The following is a 12596-nucleotide window of genomic DNA, read 5'->3' as shown; positions in this document are numbered from 1 at the left end:
CCGTAACCTCCTCGCTCACCTGGAATCCCCAAGCACCCTCAGACCTCACCCGGCCTGACCTGGGCCCCTTGCAGCTACCCACCCAGTGGCGTGGGTAAAGGCCTGCCCAGGAAGGACAAGGGTGACAGCTGGGGTTCTGCTGCTGACTCAGGTCAATGACTTTCCTGTCTAGTGTGACAGGAAGCAGAGTTGTAAGTTACCATCTTTCACCCATGGAGCTGACAGCAGCTTCTCCATTCATCTCCAACATGCTTTTCTGAGGCTCAGAAGTTAGAGGTGTCCCTGGCTGTGATTTACAGAGGGTCTAGAGAGAGGGGGGAGGTTTGGGGCCAAAGTCTCTTAACAAAGCAGGAAAAAAAGAGCAGGAAAGACAAGAAGTGGTTCAGTTCACTTTCCATTTGCAGCTCAGAGAGCCCAGCTGCTCTTTTTGTTTTAAGCAGGCACTGAGGCAGGGGACAGCCCAGCAGAGTAAACCAAAGCAAGTAAGGACTCTGCAGTGCCATCCTCCTCCTGGTGTGCCCTGACTCCATGGAGCACAGCTGCCCGGGGCTGGGAGGAAAGAAGAAAAAAGGATGAAGCCATTCTTTCCGCATAGGCAGGTGAGGAGAAGACCAGGGACTGTGGTCTGAATGTGTACGTTCCTCCAAAAGTCGTATGTCGAATCCTCACCCTCCAAGTGGTGGTATTAGGAGGTGGGGCCTTTGAGAGAGGATTAGGTCATGAGGGTGGGGCCCTCATGAATGGGATTAGTGCCCTTATAGAAGAGGCCCTGGAGAACTCACTCACTCCTTCTAGCATGTGAGCTCACAGCAAGAAAACGCCATCTATGAACCAAGAAACTGGGCCTGAACAGACACTGAATGTGCCAGTGCCTTGATCTTGGACTTCCCAGCCTCCAGCACTGTGAGCAATAAATGTGTGTTGTTTATAAGCCACCCAGTCTATAGTATTTTGTTATCGCTAGTAAGGCTTTGTATGTGCCAAGGACCATATCAAAAAATATAAAATATGTATATTATCTCTTTCAATTTCCAAAAGAATAATATATTTCTTTGAGAAACAGATAATACTATCTCCATTGTATAGATGAGAAAACTGAGGTTTAAATAGATGAAGTGACTCACCCAAGGTCATGGAACAGCTCTGTTCTCCCACAGTTATGCACTGATATTAAGCATTTATTAGGAGCTTCTGTATCCAGAGGTGGTGTGGTGGCAGTGGTCACTGACAGCCACCTTGCCCTTTCATGGCTGTTCCTAATAAAGCCCATAGGGATCAATAAAATATTATTTTACTTTCCTTTCTTATGCAGAGGTGTATTAGAGTTTTCCAGAGACATGAAACCAACAGGGTATACATGAATATGCAGAGCCTTATTTTAAGAAATTGGCTCCCATGCTTGTGGGGCTGGTCAGTTTGGATCTGCAGGGCAGGGGCAGGCTAGAGATTCCAGCAGCAGTCGACATTGCAGTCTTATGCCCAAAGGCATTCTGGAGGCAGAATTCCTGCTTCTTTGGAGGACCTCAGTCTTTGCTCCTAAGACCTTCAACTGATTGGATGAGGCCCGCACACACTAGGAGGGTGTCTGCTTTTCTCACAGTCTACTGATTTAAATATTAATATCATCTCATAGATACCCTCACAAGCAACATGTAGGTGGGTGTTTGACCAAATATCTGGGTACCATGACCCAACCACATTGACGTATAGAATTACCCACCACCGAAGGCTGAAGTTAAAACAGAACCAGCCATCTGGGGAGCTCTAAGTGGAAAGAGAGCACTTTGGCGAGACCTGAACCCTGCTTGCAGCTCTCTCTGTGGTCCGGCTGAGCCCTGGCACCGCCTTGCCACCTACGTGAGAGAAACCTTGGCACAAATCAAGCTGCCTCTCCCTCCAGCTGGCGCGTACAGCTGGGGCCGGGAGCTCTCACAGGTCAGCCCGCAACTTTGTGATTTGAGGAACCGCATCTGGCTCAGACTTACCTTGTCTACCGATCAGCAAACCACTCCAGAATCCGTGGGCACAATCATACCATGTTTTCTTAGCTTCTAGTGAGGCATCCCCTGGTTTCCTTTCAATAAATTAGTAAATGACTTACGTTAAATTTGGTGAGTAGAAGGAGCTGTGAGAGAAAAAAGAAAAAAAGAAAAAACTTGAACTCTTCTAGGATAGGATTCCAGCTCAGCTGCCACCAGCATGGGAACTGCCACCAGTTAAATGGTGATACCTGATCCTAGTCCAGTTATGAATAACCAAGACAAGCAGAGTTATTAACTGACTATTTCATTTCCTGCTTGTCAGTTGGCTAGAAACTGGGAGTCTTCTGTCCACTTCTTAGAAACTGTCCAATTCAGGAGACATCCTTGTCTAGAAAAGGCTCACGTTACCTTTTGTTAGGTTAGCTGTGTATAATAGAAAGCCGAAAGTAATAGTGACTTTAACACACAGTGATATATTCTGCCATGCAGAATTCTGGACAAGGGAGCCCAAAGCTGGTACAGTGGTTTCGTGAAGTCATCAGGTACTTTCCTTCCCATCATCCTCAGCACTTACCTTCCATCTTCATCATTACTGCAAGGTCCAAGGTGGCTGCTGGGGCTCCTGCCATCAAACCCACCTTTGCAAAAATGAAATATAAGAGGGAGACTCCTATGGGAGTCTTCTCTAAATTGCTGTTCAGCTGTGAAGAAGGCTTCCTAGAAGTCCTTCTCAACAACTTTTACTTATGCGGTGTTGGCCAGAAGTTAGTCACGTGTCTACAACTAGCTGGGAGGCAGGCTCGGTATATTGCCACCTGAGTGATGCAGGACTTGTGGCGTGGATATTGGGGAGCAGGTTTCAGTCTTGCTCGTACTTTTCTTCATCTTCTCTGACCCGACCCATCCTGTCTCCGGGGCCCACTGTACTAACTTACATTTCCACAACTTGAACCATCCTGTTAGTGAAATATTAAGGGTGAAATTACAATGCCAGAGATTTGCTTCAAAATAAACAACTGAGGCTGGCTGTAGCTGGCGAGTGCACAGAAGCCACAAGAATCATGATCCAAGTGTATCACAGGACCTTATTTTCTCCCTATTTTGTATATGTTTGAAATTTTCCATAATAAGGAGTTTTTTCAAAATCACACACCTGCCAAGTTTTCTTGCTGTTATTCAGGCTCCACAACACTGCAAACTCCTACACTATATAGAACCAAGTTCCCATCTGTTTTTGCTCCCTTTATACCATAGATATTTGTGCAGTGAATGAAGGGATGCTCTTTCTTCTTCTTGGAAGTCCTTCTCCGCCTTCTTGCCCTGCTGAAATCCCTCATCCTCTAAGGCCGGGTGCAAACATCGCCTCATCTGTGCAGTCCCATCCCATGTCCCTCCCTCCTCTTTGCTGGCCGGGCATGTTGTTATACATTGCTATGGCATTTATCACGTGGATTGTCATCATTAAGTCATTTGCTCATCATTGATAGTCATTGATCATCGTTGGATTGCCATCGTTAAATCCGTTAGCTACTGCCTCTCTCCCCAGAAAGCCTGTGAATGCCTGGAGGGTGAACACCACTTCACAGCCACGTCTGTGCCTCCTCTGCCCGCACAGTACCCGGCACACGCAGACATTCGTGCATAAACGCCTTCTCTAAAACTGGCTTGAAAGCAAAATCTCAGGTTTAATTGGGATTTAAGATCGCTTTGTCCCATTGGCAGACACAACCTATGTGTATTAACAGTGAGATTCAGAATTACAGTGCTGGGCCCAGAGGTCTTGCTGGTTTAGTTATAGACAATGAAATGACGCTGAAAGGAAAGGGAAAGGCCGGGCGCGGTGGCTCACGCCTGTAATCCTAGCACTTGGGAGGCCGAGGCGGGTGGGTTGTTTGAGCTCAGGAGTTCAAGACCAGCCTGAGCACGAGCAAGACCCCATTTCTACCAAAAATAGAAAGAAATTAGCTGAACAACTAAAAATATATAGAAAAAATTAGCCAGGCATGGTGGTGCATGCCTGTAGTCCCAGCTACTCTGGAGGCTGAGGCAGGAGGATCGCTTGAGCCCAGGAGTTTGAGGTTGCTGTGAGCGAGGCTGACGCCACGGCACTCTAGCCAAGGCAACAGAGTGAGACGCTGTCTCAAAAAAAAAAAAAAAAAAAGGAAAGGGAAGCAGCAAGTGAGAGAGACTCAAAGGGGCGTCTTCTCATGTGACAAGTAGAGAACCTAAAGCATGGAAGTTCAGAGTCCTAGGGAAATCTGTGACAGACCCCAGGTGTCTACGGGGAAGGCTCCTGGCTCACCGGGACAGGCGGAGGAAGACGAAGACCAGACGGCAGCCCGGCATCCAGCTCCTGGCTCGGTGCCTTCCCCCCTCCATCCCCCCTCCCTCCTCCCTCCCTCCCTCTACCCAAGACCATGAAAACTGGCCTCTGCAGTGGGTCCGGCTCATCTGAGGTCAAGACAGTGGGGGTTCAGGGGGACCCGGTGGGATGTGAGCATCCACAGTGGGCACCGAAGTGAAGAACAGGAAGGGGGACGAGGAGGAGGAGAGGTCACCATGGCCTTGCACCTGGCTGGGTAGGACTTTACCCCAGAGAGGAAGGGAGTCATGGAAGGGCTTTAAGCAGGAAAGTGACAACCCAGCAGATGTCTACCCGGACCTACTGCAGACAAGCAGGGCTGGGGCGTCGGGGGTGGCTCTGACTCATCTCAGAATGATTTTAAACCAGGATAAATGTGGATCTTAAGCAGAGCGAACAGGACTCAGAAAAATCCCACGTGACACCAGGGCCGAAGGGGTTTTAACACACGGGGCGGCTGCTGACCCCTGGTTGTGACTGACCGGAGCCTGGGTGGCCAGGAGATCACACACCTGAGGGCTCAGCTCCGCCCTTGCTCTGCTGGGTGCCTGCCGCTCACCTCAGCCATGAACCTCTCCAGAGCAGGGGCGACCGTAAACCTGCAATATTGTGTCCCCAAGCTTCCTGTGGTATCTGGAGTATAGTAAGGCCGCAACATGAAATAAAACCATCTCCCCCAGCTCCTTTCCCTGTGGACAGACACAGCCACTCGGAGCTTGTGGACCCTGGGGACTCTGAGCCACACGCGCCTACAGGCTCACTGCTCCCTCTGTGTCTTGTCCCCAGGACTGTTGCCTGACAGGGCTTCTCCATATGCAGCTTCTCCTCGTCCGGATCCCGCCCCGCAACACCCCTGGCATCTCCTCTCCACGCTGTCATCAGCGGGCGCTTTGAAGCAAACATCGCTTAAAACCATCAACTGACTTCCATCTTAGGAAATAACCAAAAATGTGGACAGAAATGACTACAGAACAGTGTTATATCCAATATTCAAGGTCAAATTTTGTGCTTTATGGTTCTGAGATATAAACTCCCAGCTTGAGAAAATTTCTAGTACCTAGCTAACTTGTGTGAATATTGCTGGGGGTGGGGACAGGGAAGGAAAGATGACGTAACACTTAATACGCTTTTGGCAGCAAGTAACAGACAGTTTGTCTCCATAGGGCTTAAACGATAAAGGATTTTGTTGGCTCACGGAAGTGGAGATGCAGAAGTTTGGGCTTTGAGATTTTCACACTCTGTCCTCTTCTTTGGAGAGCTTTATTCTTACAGAGGCAGGGAGCTGCCAACAGAGACAGTAGTCACAAGAAGTGGGAGGGAAAGTCTCTTATCTAACTGTGAAATTAAACTCCCCTCTTCATTCTGATTGGAATCATTTAGTGTATGTACTTGTCCCTGAACTAAGAACTGTCACCAGGGAAATGCCACACACTGATTGGCTTAAACCTGGGTTCCTAAAATAATTCCAAGCAGAGGAATGGAATTATCTGACTGGCTTAGGCTGGATCTGGAGTCAATTCCCAAAACCACACTGTTCCTGCTCTACAGAGGAACGAGGAGACAGATGTTCACACCCAAAGAGAACTGCGGAGAGGCGTCTAGTCCCTCACTTGGATCAAAGTAGTGTGAAAGATTAAAAAACATTCACAAGACAAAAAGTTGAAACTGACATTTCAGTAGAAGCGAGAAGTCCAAGCCAGAAATCCTGAGGAGGTCCCTGAACTTCCCACAGGATGTAGGAAGAGGAGTTTTCAGTTGGTTTTGTAGAACAGGACTGAAACAATATTTTAGTTAATTCTGTGATGACTTGTTTTGCTTATAGCTAACAGCCAAATTCCGCTTTTGTATACAAGGCTTGCTTGCTTAACGCTTGGTTGCGACAGAGAGCTAAAAACATGCTCCAATGCAGTTAGAGAAAAACAACCACGAGTTGCTTCTTGATAAGGGGGCCAAGGCCTGATCAACACGTGAACAAGCTTGTGAGGGGCGTATGTCCCCTTATAGGAAGTAACTGGCTGTGACGAATTCCAGCAAAGAGTATAAAAGACATGTACTCCTGCTGCGCGGGGTCCCTGCCCATGGAAAGAGACCACTGCGTTGGTGCTTGGGGCTTGGACCTTAGCCAGCTAGTCAATAAACTCCTTTGCCTTTTGCAGCCTCAGTGACTCTGTCATTCTGTTCCTGGGGCCGAGGGAATCCAGCTCTAACAGTTTTATCAAAGTCACAAAGAGCAGGACAGAATGACCCAGCTTTATCTGGGTAACACACATAGATAAGTAACAATGCCTAACAATAAGTAGGCAAGGAGGGGGGGACAGTGAGGAGGAAGTATAATTGCACAAAACCACATGCTGGGGTGAAAATACTGAAATATAAGTCTCTGCCATTGGATAAGGGAACTATGATTGTTTTTCTCCTTTCTAGTTTTCCAGTTTTTCCAATATTCTTATAATGAAAATACATTAATTTTATGATTAGAAAGTATTAAAATAAATGGTTGTTAATGGTGGTTTCCAGATGTAACTTACCCTTAGACGTGTCATTCCCATGACCCATTCTTTATTCGCCATCCACAAAAGCCAAATGCACAGTAATAAATTTTCTGATATTTGTTATGCACTGAATTGTTAAGCTCTCGGGAGGCCTGGCAAGATAAAAGTCCCTAGTTAAAAGTACTCAAGGGCTGACACATCTCAAGTTGAAACTGTGGCATATTTGTGGTTGAAGGCTACGCTTATGTTAAAAAGTTAATTGTTGCTGAGTCAATAAGAGATAACTCTGGCTCCAGCAGAGAAACTGATTAAACTGGCAAGTGTCAGCAGAGTCCCTGCTGCAAGAAGAAGCACATTCTTGTCTCCAGGTGACTTTCCACGAGCAGCAGGGTGAGTCCTTGGGAGGCAAGAATTCTGTGCAGTGACCACGACACTAGCATGCACACACAGGGGCATGATAAAATCTTTTCTTGATACAGATAAAAACCAACAAACTCTCTCATGGCACCAACTCACTTTAATCAGCTTCATTATTTTCTCTATTTTGTACTATTTGAATCATCTTGGTTTCTCTTCTCTCCTTTCTTTTTTTTATTTCTTTTTCACATTAACGGGGTTTTGATTAGCAAGGATTTCACTCACTGAACTGCCCGTGTGTCAGAAAGTGAGAGATTTTCTATCCTCCTGGAAACGCTTTATTTACGATGGACTTGGCCGCCACCCTCAGGCACCAGAGCTGCCTCTTCTTTCCTCGTCTCTGTGCGGACGCGGCTGACGGGCCACTGGCCAGGAGGACATGGGCTCGCCCAGGTCAGGCCTCCAGACTCATGCCCAGCCCAACGGTCTCAAGACATAACTTTCTCTACTTGGAGTTTGGTGAGAACTATGAATTTCTTAACCTCCTATTGATTTTGGTTAAAATAAAATATCCTAAGTCTGTAAAGGTCAACCACAAGACAGTAGAGATTTCTTAGTTTCAGCTCCTGGTGAGGTTGAAAACATTCAAAGCCAGAGAAATTAAACTCATCCTCTAAATGTACACAGCGGGTCCTGGCAAAGGCAGGGTGAGGATTCACCGTTCTGGGACCCTGGTGATACCGGGTGTTCCTCTCGGCTCTGCGCCATGCAGCCCCTCCTGGTGGCATTGCCAACAAATGCTGCCCTAGAGCAACCACTCTCCTTGAAATCCCAGATGTGGGCATAACACAAATTGTATGCAAGAGAAAAGGAAATGTCCCCAAAGTATGGACACACAGTGCATGTCAGAAGAACAATGAAAGTCAAAATCAGAGAGTGTCTTATGGTATCCTGGGGCACAACTACCCATGAAAATGCCTTTGGGGAGGGAGAGGGACAGAGTGGGGAATGGAATCACATTCTGGGAACCCATTCTACTGCTTTGGGAAATGCCTCAGAGTAGTTTGAGTTCTATGTGGAACACCGCTACTGAGGGCCACGCTGATAATCGTAATAATTTTAACGCAAGGTTTTAAAAATGGCTTCCTGTACCCTGTGCTCTATATTGTTCCAATTGTCCAAATGAAACCTGAATTCTGTTACTTTTGCTAGAAAAGGGAGCAGGTGGAAACAACATAAGTCTGCCATCAAAGGGACATCCAGCCTCTAGCTCAGCCAGCTGCCTCTGTTCATGAGCAAGGCACCGTTTCCCTCAGTGGAAGCACCCTCTCTCCCCAGCACAGCAAGACCCAGGGGAGACTCTAGGCAACGTCTTGTCTCACCCTGTGCATAGTCAGACACTGGCAAAAATAGTATAGGTTACTGCCACTACTGTACATTTTACCACCAGAATCCCTGGCTGCTAAACCTGTTGTGTTTCCCACCTACACAATAGTGTATAGGCTCCACCTCTCTTTACCCAAAATAGACACGAGCAATGGACTGTGTCGGCCCTAGCAGCCCCCGCCTCCCGGTCTCACATTAATCTAGTCGGCAGGCCCCAAGCAAACCACCTCCCCGTGCTCACGGACCTGTGCAACGCCTTCCCCCACCCACAAACATTGTCTCTGGGCTTGCTTTGCCCCACGGACGTTACCAAGTGGGATGCAAACAGAGGCTTGGGAAGCCCTCGCACACCGGAGCTGTCTCTCTTGGCACAGTCCCCGGTGAGGTCTGTCTAATCTCCACGCTGCAAGGAAAGTCAGTCTAGACTACTGAAGATGAGGGTGCATGGCACAGAGCCCCAGACAGAGAGACCTAAAGGTGGGAGCCTTCAAAGGGTCCACCAGAGTCAGACTCCCCGCTGCACATCCCTCGACCACACACGTACACATGGGGCAAAAGAACTGCCTGGCAGAGCCTGGTCTCCCCACGGGATCACAAGAAGGAATAAATAGCTGCTGCTCGAAGCCGCTTCACGTTGGGGTGGCTTGTTATTCAGAACTAGGCAACTGAACTAGCACCAACCCCTACTGGGGGGTGTAAGGGGCTCTTCTATATCCTCTCCATACAGGAGCAGAGAGGGAGAGGGGAAATGAAGGCTGAAAAAATATCCTCAAGGAGTAAGGGTTCTACCACTTCCTCAGGCAAAGTCCCTTAGCAAATTAGTCTCTTTGTTTCTCCCTCTACTATATAAGGATAATAGCAACTGATCCTATACATGCCCAGCATGTGTCGTGTGGGGTTAGAAGGGATGATGCATTCATTCATTCATTTATATCACAGCTTGGTCGAGAGGAGATTTAGGCAGGTTAGGGCAATAGATGAAATGTTTTTCATGTCCCATAAGTGAAGGTGGTTCATAAATTTCAGATAGTATAACATTTACCAAAATATTTTCTCCACCTATCAACTCACTCTTTTTCCTAGTCTTCTCTACCAACATTTTTATAAGGAACATTTGTATTGTTTTACCCAAATAATTATTAGCCTAACTAATGATTGATCACCTTCAACTTTTTCCACTTTGAAATAGAAACACTAGGCTTTCAGCAGCAGCTGATCAGTTTTGGGGGTGAAGGTCAGGCGATTTAGACACGGGGCAAGGGTAAAGAAAGGGGGGCTGAGTCGGAGATCTGGACCAAGTAACCATGTGGCCACACCACAGTGGACTAACTTTGGGTGGGCTCTCGGGCACACGGGGCCCACCATAAAAATTATTCAAGGCTGTCACAAAAGTAAGAACTACTCATATAATGACCCTGCTCTCATTCCCACCCCTTAGACTGAAATAAAGTGACAAAGAAGGTAGATTTTTTATTTGTGAAAAGTTATGGGGTACATGAGAAATTTTGTGACATGTACGTAACATGTAATAATGTTTTATTCAGGGTGTGTGTCATCCAAGGACAGTACATTTTTGTTGAGTATAGTCATCCTAATCTGCCATCAGACACTGAATTTATGCCTTCTGTCTTACTGTACGTTAGTGCCCTTTAGCTCACTGCTCTTCAGCCTTCCCCACCCCCCTCCAACGCTTGGAGTCTGTTATCTATTTTTCTACTCACTACCTGCATGTATTCAAAATTTTTATCTCCCACCTGTAAGTGAGAACATGCAATATTTGTCTTTTTGTGCCTGGCTTATTTCACTTAAGATAATGACCTCCAATTCCATCCATGTTGCTGCAAATGACACAATTTCCTTCTTTTTATGATTGAACAGTATTGTGTTGTGTACATATACACCACATTTTCTCTATCCATTCATTCACTGATGGACACTTAGGTTGGTTCCATGTCCTTGCTGTTGTGAATAGCGCTGCAATAAGCGTGCGAGAGCAGGCGTCCCTATGATACATTGATTTCTTTTCCTGCGGGGAGGTACCCAGTAGTGAGATTGCTGGATCAAATGATAATTCTATTTTTAGTTTTTTGAGAAATCTCCGTTGTGCTTTCCATAGTGGCTGTACTAGTTTACATTCCCTCCAACAGTGTATACGGGTTTCCTTTTCAAGGAGGTAAACTGTGTAGATAAATTAAGTGCATTGAAAATCCACTTATCATTGACTGTGTGTGGGTGTGTCTGGTTTTAGATCATTACTGTGCAATAATAACTGTGTGCAGGCCTCCTAACTTTGTGCTCTGGCCTGAGATTTCATTTCAGAATGACCACTGGGAACCCCAGAGGATGGAAGAGAGGGAAGCACACAGGGGAAGAGGATCAGAGCGGGAGGAAGAAGTTTGGAGATTCTGGATGACTTTGGGGGGAGGCGGTTCTGTTTTCCTTTTTTTTTTTTAACCAATAACTTTTGATAAATAAATGAGTCAAGCCAATCTAACTATTGCAGTTGTTATTGCTGTGGTTGATGACGTCGCAGATGTCACAGAGTTCTAAGTTTCTATTGAGCACCTCTCGAGACATGTGAGCAGATGCAAAATGGAACCCTGGACTGGCTGGCTGGGTTTTGCATAGTCTAAGTCTATGACAAATTGGAGAGCAAATAACAGTCAGCCTTTCTGATTTGCATGGTAAGATGTCAGTTTTTCTATTTGCTCCTGAAGCACGTGACTCTTTTCCACCAGCTACATAATTTGGTGCTTGTCTTGAAGCCCAAACTGACTATTATCCAGCATCTGTCAAAGAGAGATTGATGCACGTGGTATCTCCAAAAGTTTGTGTACTAAGCGATATACTAGAATGTCCAAGTTCTATTTGTGCTTTAAGTTGGGACTATAAGAATACATATCCTCAGGGGAATACTTTTCACAGTAACAACCAGTGTTTCCCGAATTGCTAGCTAATTGACAGGAAATGTTTTTTTTTTTTTTTTTTAAAGCCATATGGAAAATGTTTCTCCATCTTGTGCAAAGCCAGGCATTTTTGGTACCCAAATTCAAGGCAAGAAAACAGAATCCCCCCGCAGAGATTCCAGAAAGAAACACAGCCCTGCTGACACTTTGATTTTAGTGCGGTGAGACCCATGTCAGATTTCTCGTCTCCAGAATATAAAGCAGTATATCTGTGGCTGGAGTCAGGCTCAGCAGTGGGATGGCCCAAACTCATGGGGTCCAGGCTACATGTCCCTTTCATAGGGGACATTCTTATGCTTGGATCTCTACAGAACCACAAGGTGAGAGTGTGGCCAGTGGGGTACTGGCGAGGTGGGTGGTAAAGGGGACAGCTCCGTGCATAAAGTAGAAAGTGCCCTAAGCCTGGGGAGTCCCCATGGACCAGTCCCCAGAATCAGGGAAAGGAGGAGGGGTGAGATGCTGCTCTTGTGGGAAGACAGAGGCTGCAGGGGGAGGGGCCAGCGTGAGCTGTGAGCAGAGAGTGGGATCTAGGGGTGACCTAGAGAGAAGGGCTGCCATGCTGGGGCCAGGGAAGAGAGTCACCTGTTGTTCAGCTCACATTCCCCCTCCTCCTCCTCCTCTCCCCCTCCTATGCCCAAACCCTCCCTGTCCATCCCCCTCTGGCTCCCCCTCCATCTCAGGATGCCACACGGGGAACTATGGTCCTAATGCCCAGGTCCCCCCATTTCTTATGTTGAAATCCTAACCCCCAAGGTGATGATAATATTAATAGAAGGTGGGACTTTTGGGAAATGATTCGTTCCTAAGGGCAGAACCCTCTTGAATGGGACGAGTGCCTGCATAGAAGACCCCAGAGAGCTGCCTTCTAGCACGTGGGGACACAGAGAGAAAGGGCCATGGACGAATCAGGAAAGGGGTTCTCGCCAGACAGCGAGCCTGCTGGTCCCTCTTGGACCTGTCAGCCTCCGACCTGGGAGAGAACGAAATTCATTTGCTCATAAGCCCCCGGTTCATGGGTTTTGTCACAGCAGCTGGAATGAGCTAGGACGGG

Source organism: Eulemur rufifrons, chromosome 1 (assembly GCF_041146395.1).
Source record: "Eulemur rufifrons isolate Redbay chromosome 1, OSU_ERuf_1, whole genome shotgun sequence".
Taxonomy (NCBI): domain Eukaryota; kingdom Metazoa; phylum Chordata; class Mammalia; order Primates; family Lemuridae; genus Eulemur; species Eulemur rufifrons.
The sequence above is the reverse complement of the archived record's forward strand: the minus strand, read 5'-3'. Positions refer to the sequence as shown.